Raw genomic sequence first — 13,907 nt, 5'->3', positions numbered from 1 at the left:
TAGTGTTGAAGCACAGCTGTAGTCAATGAGTAGGAGTCTGAAGTAGGCATCCTTTTATACAGATGTTACGGAATGAGTGTTGGGCTAGGGAAATGGCATCCACTGTGAACTTATTCTGTTGGTAGGCAAAATACAGGGGATCGAGGCTTGCTGAGAGGTTAGAGTTGATCTGGGCCATGACCAGCCTCTCAAAGCACTTCAGGATTGCGGAGGTCAGAGTCACTGGGCAGTATTCATTAAGTCCCGCTGCACGTGCTTTCTTTGGTGCTGGGATGATGATGGTCTTCTTGAAGTAGGTGGGACTTCAGCTTGTAGGAGGGAGAGGTTAAAGGCGTCAGCAAATATCTCTGCCAGCTGGTCCACACAGGATCTAAGTGCATAGCTAGGGACTCTATCCGGGCTTGTCTGTTTCCTCAGGTTGGCTCTCAGGAAGACCGATCGGACGTGAACAGCTGGTCCAATCGGGGTGACCTGGCTGATAGATATAAACAGCAGTGTCAGACGTTCTGTTCACACGGAAAGCTGGATCTGAGGAAGCCAGACCAATGTCAAGTACTATGCAGTGTAAACAAAGGGTGACTTGATGACAGGATACCAGCCTCTACGGGTTTACTTCAGTGGCGACAAGGGAACAAAATATGCTCCTGAAGAAATTGGCTGACAACAGTCGTCTTTGAGCTAGGGTAAGCATTTCTGGCATCATGCCATTATTTGGGAGGTTGAATTGCTTGATTCTGCTGTTGAAAACTGTGACCAGTATGTGGAAAGAATGCATTCACACTTCAGTAAGCTTTAAGGTACTGATGGATAAAGATAGGTACAGTTCTCAGGTAAAGGTTCTAAAGCGGGCAAAGGCTAACTACAATATTAGGCAGGGACCAAAGAATTCGGATTGGAGGCAGTTGTTTGAGGGCAGATCAACACATGGTATGTGGGAGGCGTTCAAGTGTAAGTTGCTGGGAACGCAGGGCCGGCACGTACCTTGAAGGATGAAGGATAAGTATGGCAAGTTTAGGGAACCTTGGATAACAAGAGACATTGTGAGCCTAATCAAAAAGAAAAAGGAAGCATTTATCAAGGGTAGGAGACTAGAAACACACAAAGCAAGGGGGAAATACAGGAAAGTTGAAAGAAACTGAAGCAAGGAGTCAGGACAGCTAAAAGGGGTCATGAAAAGTCACTGGCCAACGGGATTAAGGAAAATCCCAAGGCTTTTTTTTACAGTCAGCTTGTTGGTGCAGGCTCGGAGGGCCAAAGGGCCTGTTCCTGTATTGTAATTTACTTTGTTCTGCATTGTTTTTTCTAGGCATATGGTATTGGAGCAGATGAAAAACAACAAGTAATTCTCCTATAAGAGATAACAAGGTGTAGAGCTGGATGAACACAGCAGGGGAAGCAGCATCACAGGAGCAGGGGAGCTGGCGTTTTGGGCCTAGACCCTTCTTCAGAAATGGGACAGGGGGAGGAGGTTCTGAAATAAATAGGGAGAGACGGGGAGGCAGATATAAGATGGATAGAGAAGACAGAGAGGTCAAAGAGGCAGGGATGGAGCCAGTAAAGGTGAGTGTAGGTGGGGAGGTAGGGAAGAGATAGGTCAGTCCAGGGAGGACGGGCAGGTCAAGGGGGCAGGATGAGCTGAGTAGGTAGCAGGTAGGGGTGGGGCTTGAGGTAGGAGGAGGGGATAGGTGGAAAGGCAGGTTAGGGAGGAGGACATGAGCTGGGCTGGTTTTAGGATGTGGTATGGGGATGGGATATTTTGAAGCTTGTGAAGTCCACATTGATACCATTAGGCTGCAGGGTTCCCAAGCGGAATATGAGTTGCTGTTCCTGCAACCTTCGGATAGCATCATTGTGGCACTGCAGAAGGCCCAGCATGGACATGTCGTCTGATGAATGGGAGGGGGAGTTTAAACGGTTCGCGACTGGGAGGTGCAATTGTTTGCTGCGAACCAAGCATAGGTGTTCTGCAGAGCAGTCCCCAAGCCTCCGCTTGATTTCCCTGATGTAGAGGAGGCCACAACGGGAACAGCGGATGCAATATACCACATTGGTGGATGAGCAGACGAATATTTGCTTGACATGGCAAGTCTTCTTCCGGCCTGGGATGGGGGTGAGGGGGCAAGTGTAGGGGCGGGTGTAGCACTTCCTGCAGTTGCAGGGAAAAGTGCCAGGTGTGGTGGCGCTGGATGGGGGTGTGGAGCAGACAAGGGAGTCACGGAGACACTGGTCCCTCGGAAGGCAGATAAGGGTGGGGAGGGAAAAGTGTCTTTGGTGGTGGGGTCGGATTGCAGATGGCGGAAGTGTCGAAGGATGATGCGTTGGATCCGTAGGTTGGTGGGGTGGTACATGAGGACAAGGGAAGTTCTGTTTTGATTTTTTTACTGGGGGGAGATGGTGTGAGGGACGAGTTGTGGGACATGCGGGAGATACGGTCGAGGGCATTCTCCACCACTGAGGGGGGAAAACTGTGGTCCTTGAAAAACAAGGACAACTGAGATGTACGGGAGTGGGATGTCTCATCCTGGGAGCAGATGCGGCAGAGGCAAAGGAATTGGGAATAGGGGATGGCACTTCGGCAGAAAGGTGGGCGGGAGGTGGTGTATTCTCGGTAGCTGTGGGAGTCGGTGGCTTGAAATGGATATCGGTTTCTAGGTGCTGCCGGAGATGGAGACAGAGGGGTCCAGAAAGGAGAGAGAGGTATTAGACATGGTCCAGGTAAAATTAAGGTTGGGGTGAAAGGAGTTGGTGAAGTGGATGAACTGTTCGAGCTCCTCATGGGAGCACGAGGCAGTGCCGATACAGTCATCAATGTAATGGAGGAACAGGTGGGGTTTAGGACCAGTGTAGCTACGGAAGAGGGATTGTTCCACATAACCTACAAAGAGGCAGGCATAGCTTGGGCCCATGTAGGTACCCACGGCCACTCCCATTGTCTGTAGGAAGTGGGAGGAATTGAAAGAGAAGTTGTTGAGGGTGAGGACGAGTTGGGCTAAGCGGATGAGAATGTCGATGGAGGGGGACTGGTCAAGCCTGCGGGACAGGAAAAAGCAGAGGGCCTTTAGACCATCTGTATGGGGAATGCAGGTGTATAGGGACTGGACGTCCATGGTAAAGATGAGGTGTTGGGGACCGGGGAATTGTAAGTTCTGGAGGAGCTGGAGGGCTTGGGTGGTGTCACAGACATAGGTAGGGAGTTCCCAGACTAAGGGGGAGAAAATGGAGACAGCTTGTGAACTTGCAGCTTTTTTCACCTAATAGGAGCCTGACATTTACTGAGCCACTAGATACTAAAACGTTTCAAGAGTTGATGGATTTATTAAGGAATATTTCGAATCAAAGCCTCCTCTAAAGCTGAGATGCTATCGGTTTTACTCAGCAATTCAAGAACAAAGGGAATTTATATCAGAATTTCTGACGAGGTTAAAATGACTTTTGCTTAAACCCTAAAGAGATGCTGAGAGACCACTTGAAATGTTGGAATAATGATGTAACCAAGCAGAAGTGCGTATTAGCTGTAGCCCAACTGAACTTCAAACTGATGTGGAGGTGCCGACGTTGGACTTGGGTGGACAAAATCAGAAGTCACACAACACTAGGGTATAGTCCAACAGGATAGGCAATGGCCTAGTGGTATTATCACGAGACTATTTATCCAGAAATTCAGTTAATGTTCTGGGGACCCAGGTTTGAATCCCACCACAACAGATGCTGGAATTTGATCTGAATTGAATTTAATTTAAGAAAGAAAACTGGAATTAAAAATCTGCTGATCGCCATTGTTGATTATCAGAAAAACTCATCTGGTTCACTAATGTCCTTCAGGGAAGGAAAATCTGCCATCCTCACCTGGTCTGGCATACAAGTGACTCCAGACCCGCAGAATTGGGTTGACTCTCAGATGCCCTTTGAAATGACCAAGCAAGCCAATCAGTTATATCAATCACTGCAAAATCTCAAAGAAGTGAAACCGAACGGATCACCTAGCATCAACCTAGACACCAGAAAAGACAGTGGTGCAAATAGTCCTTTCAACCCTACAAAGTCCTCCTCAGTAATATCTGGTTGCTGCTGCCAAAATTGGGAGAGCTGTCTCACAGACTAGTCAAGCAACAGACTGACATACTCAAAGAATCATACCCGACAGACAATGTCCTGGACACTACCATCACCATCCCTGGATATGTCCTGTCTCTCACCGGCAAGACAGACCCAGCAGAGGTGGCAGCACAATGGTATGCAGTTGGGAGGGAGTTGGTCTGGGAGTACTCAACATTGACTCTAGACCCCATGAAGTCTCATGGTTTCAAACTAAACAATGGGCAAGGAAACCTGATTATCACATACTGTACTCCCTCAGCTGATGAATCAGATCTCCTCCATGTTGAACGACACTTGGAGAAAGCACTAAGGACAGCAAAGGCAGAAATGTACTCTGGGTGGGGGATTTCAATGTCCACCACCAAAACTGGCTCAGCGGCAGTACTATAGGTCAAGGTGGTTGGGTCCTAAAGACTCCATAGCTACAAGACTGGGTCTGCAGCAGATAGTGAGGGAACCAAAAACAGGAAAAAGCATACTTGACCTCATCCTTGCAAATCTGCCAGCTGTAGTTGCATCTGTCAATGACAGTATCAGGAAGTGTGACCACTGCACAGCCCTTGTGGAGACGAAGACCCACCTTCACATTGAGAATAACTTCGATCGTGTTGTGTGAAACTATCACCATAAGACAGACTTTGCTGAGATCTCGCACCTCAACACTGGGCATCCATGAGATGTACTCCAGCACAATCTGTAACCTCAGGGCCCAGCATGTCTTCCACTCAGCCATTACCATCAAGCCAGGGGATCAACCCTGGTTCAACAGAGAGTGCAGGAGGGCATGCCAGGAGTAGCACTAAGCATACCTGAAGATAAGGTGTCAACTTGGTCAAGCAACCAAAAAGGACTAACTGCAACCCAAACAGCAAAAGCAGCAAGTGACAGGCAAAGCTAGGTGATCCCACAACCAACAGATCAGATCTAAGCTCTGCAGTCCTGCCACAAGCAGTCATGAATGGTGGTGTACAATTAAACAACTCACTGGAGGAGGAGGCTCCAGAAATATCCCCATCCTGTATGATGGAAGAACCCAGTTAATCAGTGAAAAAGAGAAGTCTAAAGCATTCGCAGCAATCTTCAGCCAGAAGTGACAAATAGACAATCCACCTCTACCTCCTTCAGTGGTCCCCAGCACTACAGATACCAGTCTTCAGATGATTCAATTCTGTCCACATGATATCCAGAAACATTGGAGACACTGAAAACTGCAAAGGCTACACGACCTGACAACATTCCAGCACCAAGGCCACTCAGCTCCTGATTTCTTACAGCCTTGGACAAAACATGGACAAAAGAGCTGAATTCCAGAGGTGAAGTGAGAGTGACAGCCCTTGGCATCAAGGCTGTATTTGGCCAAATGTGTCATCAAGGAGCCCTCGCAAAACTGGAATCAATGAACTTCAGGGGAAAGACTCTCCAGTAGTTGGAGTCATACCTGACACACAGGGAGATGGTCATGATGGTTGAAGGTCAATCATCAAATGTGTCATCAAGGAGCCCTCACAAAACTGGAATCAATGAACTTCAGGGGAAAGACTCTCCAGTGGTTGGAGTCATACCTGACACACAGGGAGATGGTCATGATGGTTGAAGGTCAATCATCTCAGCTCCAGGACATGTCTGCAGGAGTTCCTCAAGGAACTGCAGATAGTGAAGAGGATTTTTAGAGGATACAGCACGATACAGATCAGTTGGAAGCATGAGCAGAAAAATAGCAGATGGAGTTGAATTTGGATAAGCGTGAGGTGATGCATTTTGGAAGTACCGGTGGAAATTATACAGCGAATGGCAGAGCCCTTAGGAGTATTGATATGCAGAGGGATCCAGATGTGCACGTCTACAGATCACTGAAGGTGCCAAAGCAGCTAGATAAGGTAATAAAAAAAGGTCCAGGGCATGCTTGCCTTCTTTGGAAGGGGCACTGAGTATGAAGATAGACAAGTTATTTTGCAACTTTATAGAACTTTAGTTAGGCCACAACTAGAATATTGCGTACAGTTCTGGCCACCACATTATCAGAAGAATACAAAGAACAAAGAAAATTACAGCACAGGAACAGGGCCTTCGGCCTCTAAGCCTGCGCTGATTGAAATCCTCTGTCTAACCTGTCATCTATTTTCTAACAGTCTGTGTCCATTTGTTCTCTGCCCATCAATGAACCTGTCCAAATACATCTTAAAAGACACTAACGTGTCTGCATCTACCACCTCCGCTGGCAATGCATTCCAGGCACCCACCACCCTCTGTGTAAAGAAGTTCCCACGCATATATATTAAACTTCCTCCTCTCACTTTGAACTCATGACCCCTAGTAATTGAGTTCCCCACTCTGGGAAAAAGCTTCTTGCCTTCCACCTTGTCTATACCCCTCATGATTTTATAGACTTCGATCAGGTCCCCCCTCAATCTCCATCTTTCTAATGAAAATAATCCTAACCTACTCAACCTCTCTTCATAACTAGCACCCTCCATACCAGGCAACATCCTGGTGAACCTCCTCTGCACCCTCTCCAAAGCATCCACATCCATTTGGTAATGTGGCGACCAGAACTGTACACCGTACTCCAAATGTGGCCGAACCAAAGTCCTATACAACTGCAACATGACCTGCCAACTCTTGTACTCAATACCCCGCCCAATGAAGGAAAGCATGCCATATGCCTTCTTGACCACCCTATTGACCTGCGTTGTCACCTTCAGGGGAAAATGGGCCTGAACACCCAGATATCTCTGTTCATCAATTTTCCCGAGGACTTTTCCATTTACTGTATAGTTCACCCTTGAATCTGATCTTCCAAAATGCATCACCTCACATTTGCCCGGATTGAACTCCATCTGCCATTTATCTGCCCAACTCTCCAGTCTATCTATACTCTGTTGTAATCTCTGACAGTCCCCTTCACTATCTGCTACTCCACCAATCTTCGTGTCATCTGCAAACGTGCTGATCAGACCACCTATACCTTCCTCCAAATCATTTACATAAATCACAAACAGCAGTGGTCCCAGCACAGATCCCTGTGGATCACCACTGGTCACAGGTCTCCAATTTGAGAAACTCCCTTCTACTAGTACTCTCTGTCTCCTGTTGCCTATCCAGTTTTTTTTAATCCATCTAGCTAGCACACCCTGGGCCCCATGTGACTTCACTTTCTCTATCAGCCTGCCATGGGGAACCTTATCAAATGCCTTACTGAAGTCCATGTATATGACATCTACAGCCTTTCCCTCATCAATCAACTTTGCCATGTCCTCAAAGAATTCTATTAAGTTGGTAAGACATGACCTTCCCTGCACAAAACCATGTTGCCTATCACTGATAAGCCCATTTTCTTCCAAATGGGAATAGATCCTATCCCTCAGTATCTTCTCCAGTAGCTTCCCTACCACTGACGTCAGGCTCACCGGTCGATAATTGCCTGGATTATCCTAGCTGCCCTTCTTAAACAAGGGGATAACATTAGCAAGTCTCCAGTCCTCCGGGACCTCACCCGTGTCCAAGGATGCTGCAAAGATATCTATTAAGGCCCCAGCTATTTCCTCTCTCGCGTACCCCAGAACTGGGATGGATCCCATCCGGACCTGGAGACTTGTCCACCTTAATGTCTTTTAGGATACCCAACACTGCCTCCTTCCTTATGTCAACTTGACCTCGAGTAAGCAAACTTCTATCCCTAACCTCAACATCTGTCATGTCCCTCTCTGTCATGGATGCTTTGGACAGAGCACAGAAAAGGTTTACCAGGATGCTGTATCAGTGATAATGAGAACTGCAGATGCTGGAGAATCCAAGATAATAAAATGTGAGGCTGGATGAACACAGTAGGCCCAGCAGCATCTCAGGAGCACAAAAGCTGACGTTTCGGGCCATGACCCTTCATCAGAGAGGGGGATGGGGTGAGGGTTCTGGAATAAATAGGGAGAGAGGGGGAGGTGGACCGAAGATGGAGAGAAAAGAAGATAGGTGGAGAGGAGAGTATAAGTGGGGAGGTAGGGAGGGGATAGGTCGGTCCAGGGAAAACGGACAGGTCAAGGAGGTGGGATGAGGTTAGTAGGTAGGAGATGGAGGTGCAGCTTGGGGTGGAGGAAGGGATGGGTGAGAGGAAGAACAGGTTAGGGAGGCAGAGACAAGTTCGACTGGTTTTGTGATGCAGTGGGTGGAGGGGAAGAGCTGGGCTGGTCATGTGGTGCAGTGGGGGGAGGGGACGAACTGGGCTGATTTTGGGATGCGGTGGGGGAAGGGGAGATTTTGAAGCTGGTGAAGTCCACATTGATACCATTGGGCTGCAGGGTTCCCAAGTGAAATATGAGTTGCTGTTCCTGCAACCTTTGGGTGGCATCATTGTGGCACTGCAGGAGGCCCATGATGGACATGTCATCTAAAGAATGGGAGGGGGAGTGGAAATGGTTTGCGACTGGGAGGTGCAGTTGTTTATTGGGAACCGAGCGGAGGTGTTCTGCAAAGCGGTCCCCAAGCCTCCGCTTGGTTTCCTCAATGTAGAGGAAGCCACACTGGGTACAGTGGATGCAGTATACCACATTGGCAGATGTGCAGGTGAACCTCTGCTTAATATGGAAAGTCATCTTGGGGCCTGGGATACGGGTGAGGGAGGAGGTGTGGGGGCAAGTGTAGCATTTCCTGCGGTTGCAGGGGAAGGTGCCCGGTGTGGTTGGGGTGGGGGGGCAGTGTGGAACGAATAAGGGAGTCACGGAGAGAGTGGTCTCTCCGGAAAGCAGACAAGGGTGGGGATGGAAAAATGTCTTGGGTGGTGGGGTCTTCCCCTCCACCCACTGCATCCCAAAACCAGTCCAACCTGTCTCTGCCTCCCTAACCGGTTCTTCCTCTCACCCATCCCTTCCTCCCACCCCAAGCCGCACCTCCATCTCCTATCTACTAACCTCATCCCACCTCCTTGACCTGTCCGTTTTCCCTGGACTGACCTATCCCCTCCCTACCTCCCCACCTATACTCTCCTCTCCACCTATCTTCTTTTCTCTCCATCTTCGGTCCGCCTCCCCCTCTCTCCCTATTTATTCCAGAGCCCTCACCCCATCCCCCTCTCTGATGAAGGGTCTAGGCCCGAAACGTCAGCTTTTGTGCTCCTGAGATGCTGCTGGGCCTGCTGTGTTCATCCAGCCTCACATTTTATTATCTTTACCAGGATGTTGCCTGGGATTTTAACTGTGAAGAAAGCTTGGATAGACTGGGTTTGTTTTCACTGGAATGCAGGAGGTTGAGGGGCAATCTGACACAAGTTTATAAGATTGTGAATAGCATGGATAGAGTGGAAACTATGAGGCTTTTTCCCAGGGTGGGGGATCAATTAATCAGGGAGCAAGGTTCAAGGTGCAGAGGGAGAAATTTAGAAGACATATGTGAGGCACCTTTTTCACACAAAGGGTGGCGAGCACCTGGAACATGCTGTCAGAGGAAGTAGTCAAAGAAGATAATAATAGCAGCATTCAAGAAGCATCTAGACAAATATATGTACAGGAAAGGAATAGAGAGATTCAGATCCTGCAGTTGAAAACAGTTTTAGTATGATCGGGCAAAATGTGTCAGTGTAGGCTTGGAGCACCAAACGGCCTGCTCCTGTGCTGTTATTCTTTGTTCTTAAAACCCTGAAGCTCAGCAGTATTGACATTAGCAACTGAGAGGAGCTTGTTATCTACAACTTGAAACAGCACAACTCATCCATCAAGATGTATCACATTTTGATTCCAAATGCTTTCATGATGAGGTAGAGGTGCCAGAGAACACAAAAGAAGAAAATCCTGCATTTCGGATCTCACTACCCTATGGGAGATCCTTCCCATGTTAGCAAAGATCTGGAGTCATGAACTAGCCTGTTTGGTTTCACGAAGGCCAAGGGCAAAATTCGTAACTGTTGAGTAGATATCAAATAGAGAGAAGTCAAGGATGACAAGAGTAGTGCTGTAAAGACTGGAAACTAATAAAACAAAACAATCATTTTCTGTTGGATTCTTAAACATTTTTGAAAGCATACCTTGAAATAAAGCATATCATGCAATAAAAGCACAGAGTGAAATTGTCAATTCATTATGCAAGTTCTTTTATTTTAAAAATATTAATAATATTGCTCATTCATACAATTTGGAAACTAATTTTTTGTCTCTTGTAAAATAACTTGAATTGACTGAAATCCAAAACAAATATTAACTCTGAACCAAGGTTCCAAAATTTCTAAGTCCAGAAAAGGATTTAAGAGGATCATCGTATCACAGCTGAAAGGTGGAACAGAATTCAGTTCTACGTTTCTGAAATAACTGCACAGAGGTTGGTATCCCATCACCAAGTCACCCTTTATTTACATGCGCACAGTATACTGGCTGTGGCCAGAGATAATGGGAACTGCTGATGCTGGAGAATCCAAGATAACGAAGTGTGGGGGTGGATGAACACAGCTGGTCAAGCAGCACAAAAGCTGACGTTTTGGGCCTAGACCCTTCATCTAAAGGTTAACTTGCAAGTAGAGTCCGTCATTAAGAAAGCGAATGTAATGTTATCGTTTATCTCAAGAGGGTTGGAATATAAAAGCAGTGATGTGCTTCTGAGACTTTATAAAGTTCTAGTTAGGCCCCATTTAGAATACTGTGTCCAATTTTGGGCCCCACACCTCAGGAAGGACATACTGGCGCTCAAGCATGTCCAGCGAAGATTCACACAGATGATCCCTGGAATGCTAGGTTTAACATACGATCAACGGCTGAAGGTCCTGGGATTGTATTCATTAGAGTTTAGAAGGTTGAGGGGAGATCTAATAGAAACTTACAAGATAACGCATGGCTTAGAAAGTGTGGACGCTGGGAAGTTGTTTCCGTTAGGCGGGGAGACTAGGACCCGTGGGCACAGCCTTAGAATTAGAGGGGGTAAATTTAAAATGGAAATGAGGAGACATTTCTTCAGCCAGACAGTGGTGGGTCTGTGGAATTCATTGCCACAGACCACAGTGGAGGCCGGGATGTTAAATGTCTTCAAGGCGGAGATTGATAAATTCTTGATCTCACAAGGAATCAAGGGCTACGGGGAGAGTGCAGGGAAGTGGAGTTGAAATGCCCATCAGCCATGATTATATGGCGGAATGGACGCGATGGGCCAAGTGGCCCTACTTACACTCCTATGTCTTACGCCCGAAACATCAGCTTTTGCGCTCCTAAGATGCTGCTTGACCTGCTGTGTTCATCCAGCCCCACACTTTGTTATACTGGCTGTGGCCAACCAGGTTGGAGTCAGTCCCCTGAGCTGAGGAGATTATAAATCTGGATGAACACAGCAGGCCAAGCAGCATCTCAGGAGCACAAAAGCTGACTTTTCAGGCCTAGACCCTTCACTGATGAAAGGTCTAGGCTCAAAACATCAGCTTTTGTGCTCCTGAGATGCTGCTTGGCCTGCTGTGTTCATCCACCTTCACACTTTATTATCTTGGATTCTCCAGCATCTGCAGTTCCCATTATCTCTGAGATTATAAATCTCCTGTTTATACTGATCAGACAGGGCTTCCTGATTGTCCCAGGTTAACAACCCCAATCAAGGACCTTCAAGTCAAAAAGGTCCACCTGGGTCCAATTACTACATTTTCCATCCTCTGTAAAGTGAGACTTTGAATATGAATGGGTCAAATGGGTGACACTGTAGTAACATCAATGGCTTCATAATCCTGACCCCCTAGCTAATTAATGATCTGGGGCTTGGGTTCAAATGGGTTGTAGCTGGTAGCTCATAGAATTTGATATCAATTGATTTAAATCCAGTCTTAGCAATGATGACTATGGAAACCATTGTTTATTTTAACAATGCATCTGTTTCACTAATGTCCTTTAAAGGGAGGAAATTTGTCATCCTGTGATTCCAGACCCACAGCAATGTGACTGACTTTTAAATGCACTCAGGAATTGTACAGCAAGCCACTCAACTCAATGAGAAGAAGGGATGGGCAACAAATGCTGGCCTTTCCAGTGACCCTCATACCCAGTGAATGATAAAATGTGTGAAAAAGAATTATACCTGCACATCAATATGTCAATAGGTCATAGGCGGGATGTCAGAGGTGGGTTCTTTACACAGAGCGTTGTGAGAGCATGGAATCGTTGCCAGCAGCAGTTGTGGAAGCAAGGTCATTGGGGTCATTTAAGAGACTGCTGGACATGCATATGGTCACAGAAATTTGAGGGTGCATACATGAGGATCAATGGTCGGCACAACATCGTGGGCTGAAGGGCCTGTTCTGTGCTGTACTGTTCTATGTTCTAGGTCATATCTGGTAGGGTTCTGAGGCCACCTTTTAAGTTCTATCTTTTGATTTATAAAATATCAAAAGATCCCTTCCCAAATAAAATTTGTAACTTAAAAATTGCAAATTTGTAAACTGTCAAATTAGATTAGATTAGATTCTCTACAGTGTGGAAACAAGCCCTTTGGCCCAACAAGTCCACACTGCCCCTTGATGCATCCCAACTAGACCCATCCCCCATAGCCCATGCACCCCTGAATACTACGGGCAATTTAACATGGCCGATCCACCTAGCCTGCACATCTTTGGACTGTGGGAGGAAACCGGAGGAAACCCACGCAGACACGGGGAGAATGTGCAAACTCCACACAGACAGTCTCCCGAGGCCGGAATCAAACCTGGGTCCCTGGTGCTGTGAGGCCGCAGTGCTAACCACTGAGCCACCGTGCCGTAGTATGTGGTCAACATACAAAGAATGTTAATGTAAGAATCATTACACTGCTGTTCAATAATGTGTTCTAGCAACTCAGGTTGAGGGGTAACTTGATGGTTTAGGGGATAGATGGATAGTTTTTGTCTCATTGGCAAGATGGAAAAGCAGTGTATTTCAGAGGTCAGTGCTGCAGCCTCAACTTTCTACAATTTACATCAATAACTTAGATGACGAAGTGAAAGCTTGTCGCTAACTTCACACATGACACCAAGAGTGGTAGAAAAGTATGTTCAGAAGAAGACACAAAGAATGTGCAGACAATATAACTGGGTTGAGTGAGTGAATGAATAAAAATATGGCAGATAGAGAATAATGTGGAATAAAGTGAAGTAGTTGTCAAATAATTCCACAAAGTTTGGTGTTTCATCTCTAAGTCACCCTTTATTTACACATGCATAGTACTTGACTCTGACCCAGTTGGCACAGAGCCAGCTCCTAGAGTGAGCAGAACTGCTGGCACTCCTGTTTATACCTGTCAGCTACAACTCTGTGATTGGACAAGGTTAACAACCCCAATCAGGGAACTCATATTCTGTCAGATCCACCTGGCTGACATCATTCCTAACCTTACAGTCATTTAGGCAGGAACAATGACAAAGCAGAGTATAACATAAACAGGAAGTGACTGCATATTTTTTTTCATTCGTGGGATATGGGCATCGCTGATTGAGCCAATGCCTGTTGTCCATCCCTAGGTGCCTGAGAACATGGTGATGGTGATGGTGAGCTGCCTTCTTGAACTGCTGTATTTGGTGTAGGTAGACCCACAATGCCACTAGAAAGGGACTTCCAGGATTTTGACCCAGTGACACCAAAGGAACGGAGATATATTTCTGAGTCTTTGTGATTTCAAGCTGCAGAGGAATTTAGATATTCTGATGCATACATCACAGAAAATTAGCATGCGGAAACAGCACACAATCAAGGTCGGTTCCTCTCCTTTATTACAAAACGAATTCAAAACAGTAAGGAGTATGATGTTTCAGTTATACTTGGTACTTGTGAGACCACATTTTGAATACTGTGTGTAGTTTTGGTCTCCTTATTTTAGGAAAGATATAA

At 46.5% G+C, this 13,907-nt stretch overlaps 1 protein-coding gene across 1 annotated transcript in view; it reads right to left on the bottom strand.

Annotated features, from left to right (window-relative positions):
* LOC125452339 (dynein axonemal heavy chain 8-like) overlaps positions 1 to 13,907 on the bottom strand; it is a 1,009,221-nt gene that overhangs the window by 917,804 nt on the left and 77,510 nt on the right. The gene's annotated exons all lie outside the window — the stretch shown is intronic.

This window comes from Stegostoma tigrinum, chromosome 4, assembly GCF_030684315.1.
Source record: "Stegostoma tigrinum isolate sSteTig4 chromosome 4, sSteTig4.hap1, whole genome shotgun sequence".
In the NCBI taxonomy this organism is placed as follows: domain Eukaryota; kingdom Metazoa; phylum Chordata; class Chondrichthyes; order Orectolobiformes; family Stegostomatidae; genus Stegostoma; species Stegostoma tigrinum.
Note: the sequence above shows the minus strand (reverse complement) of the source record. Positions and strands in the feature narration are given on the sequence as shown.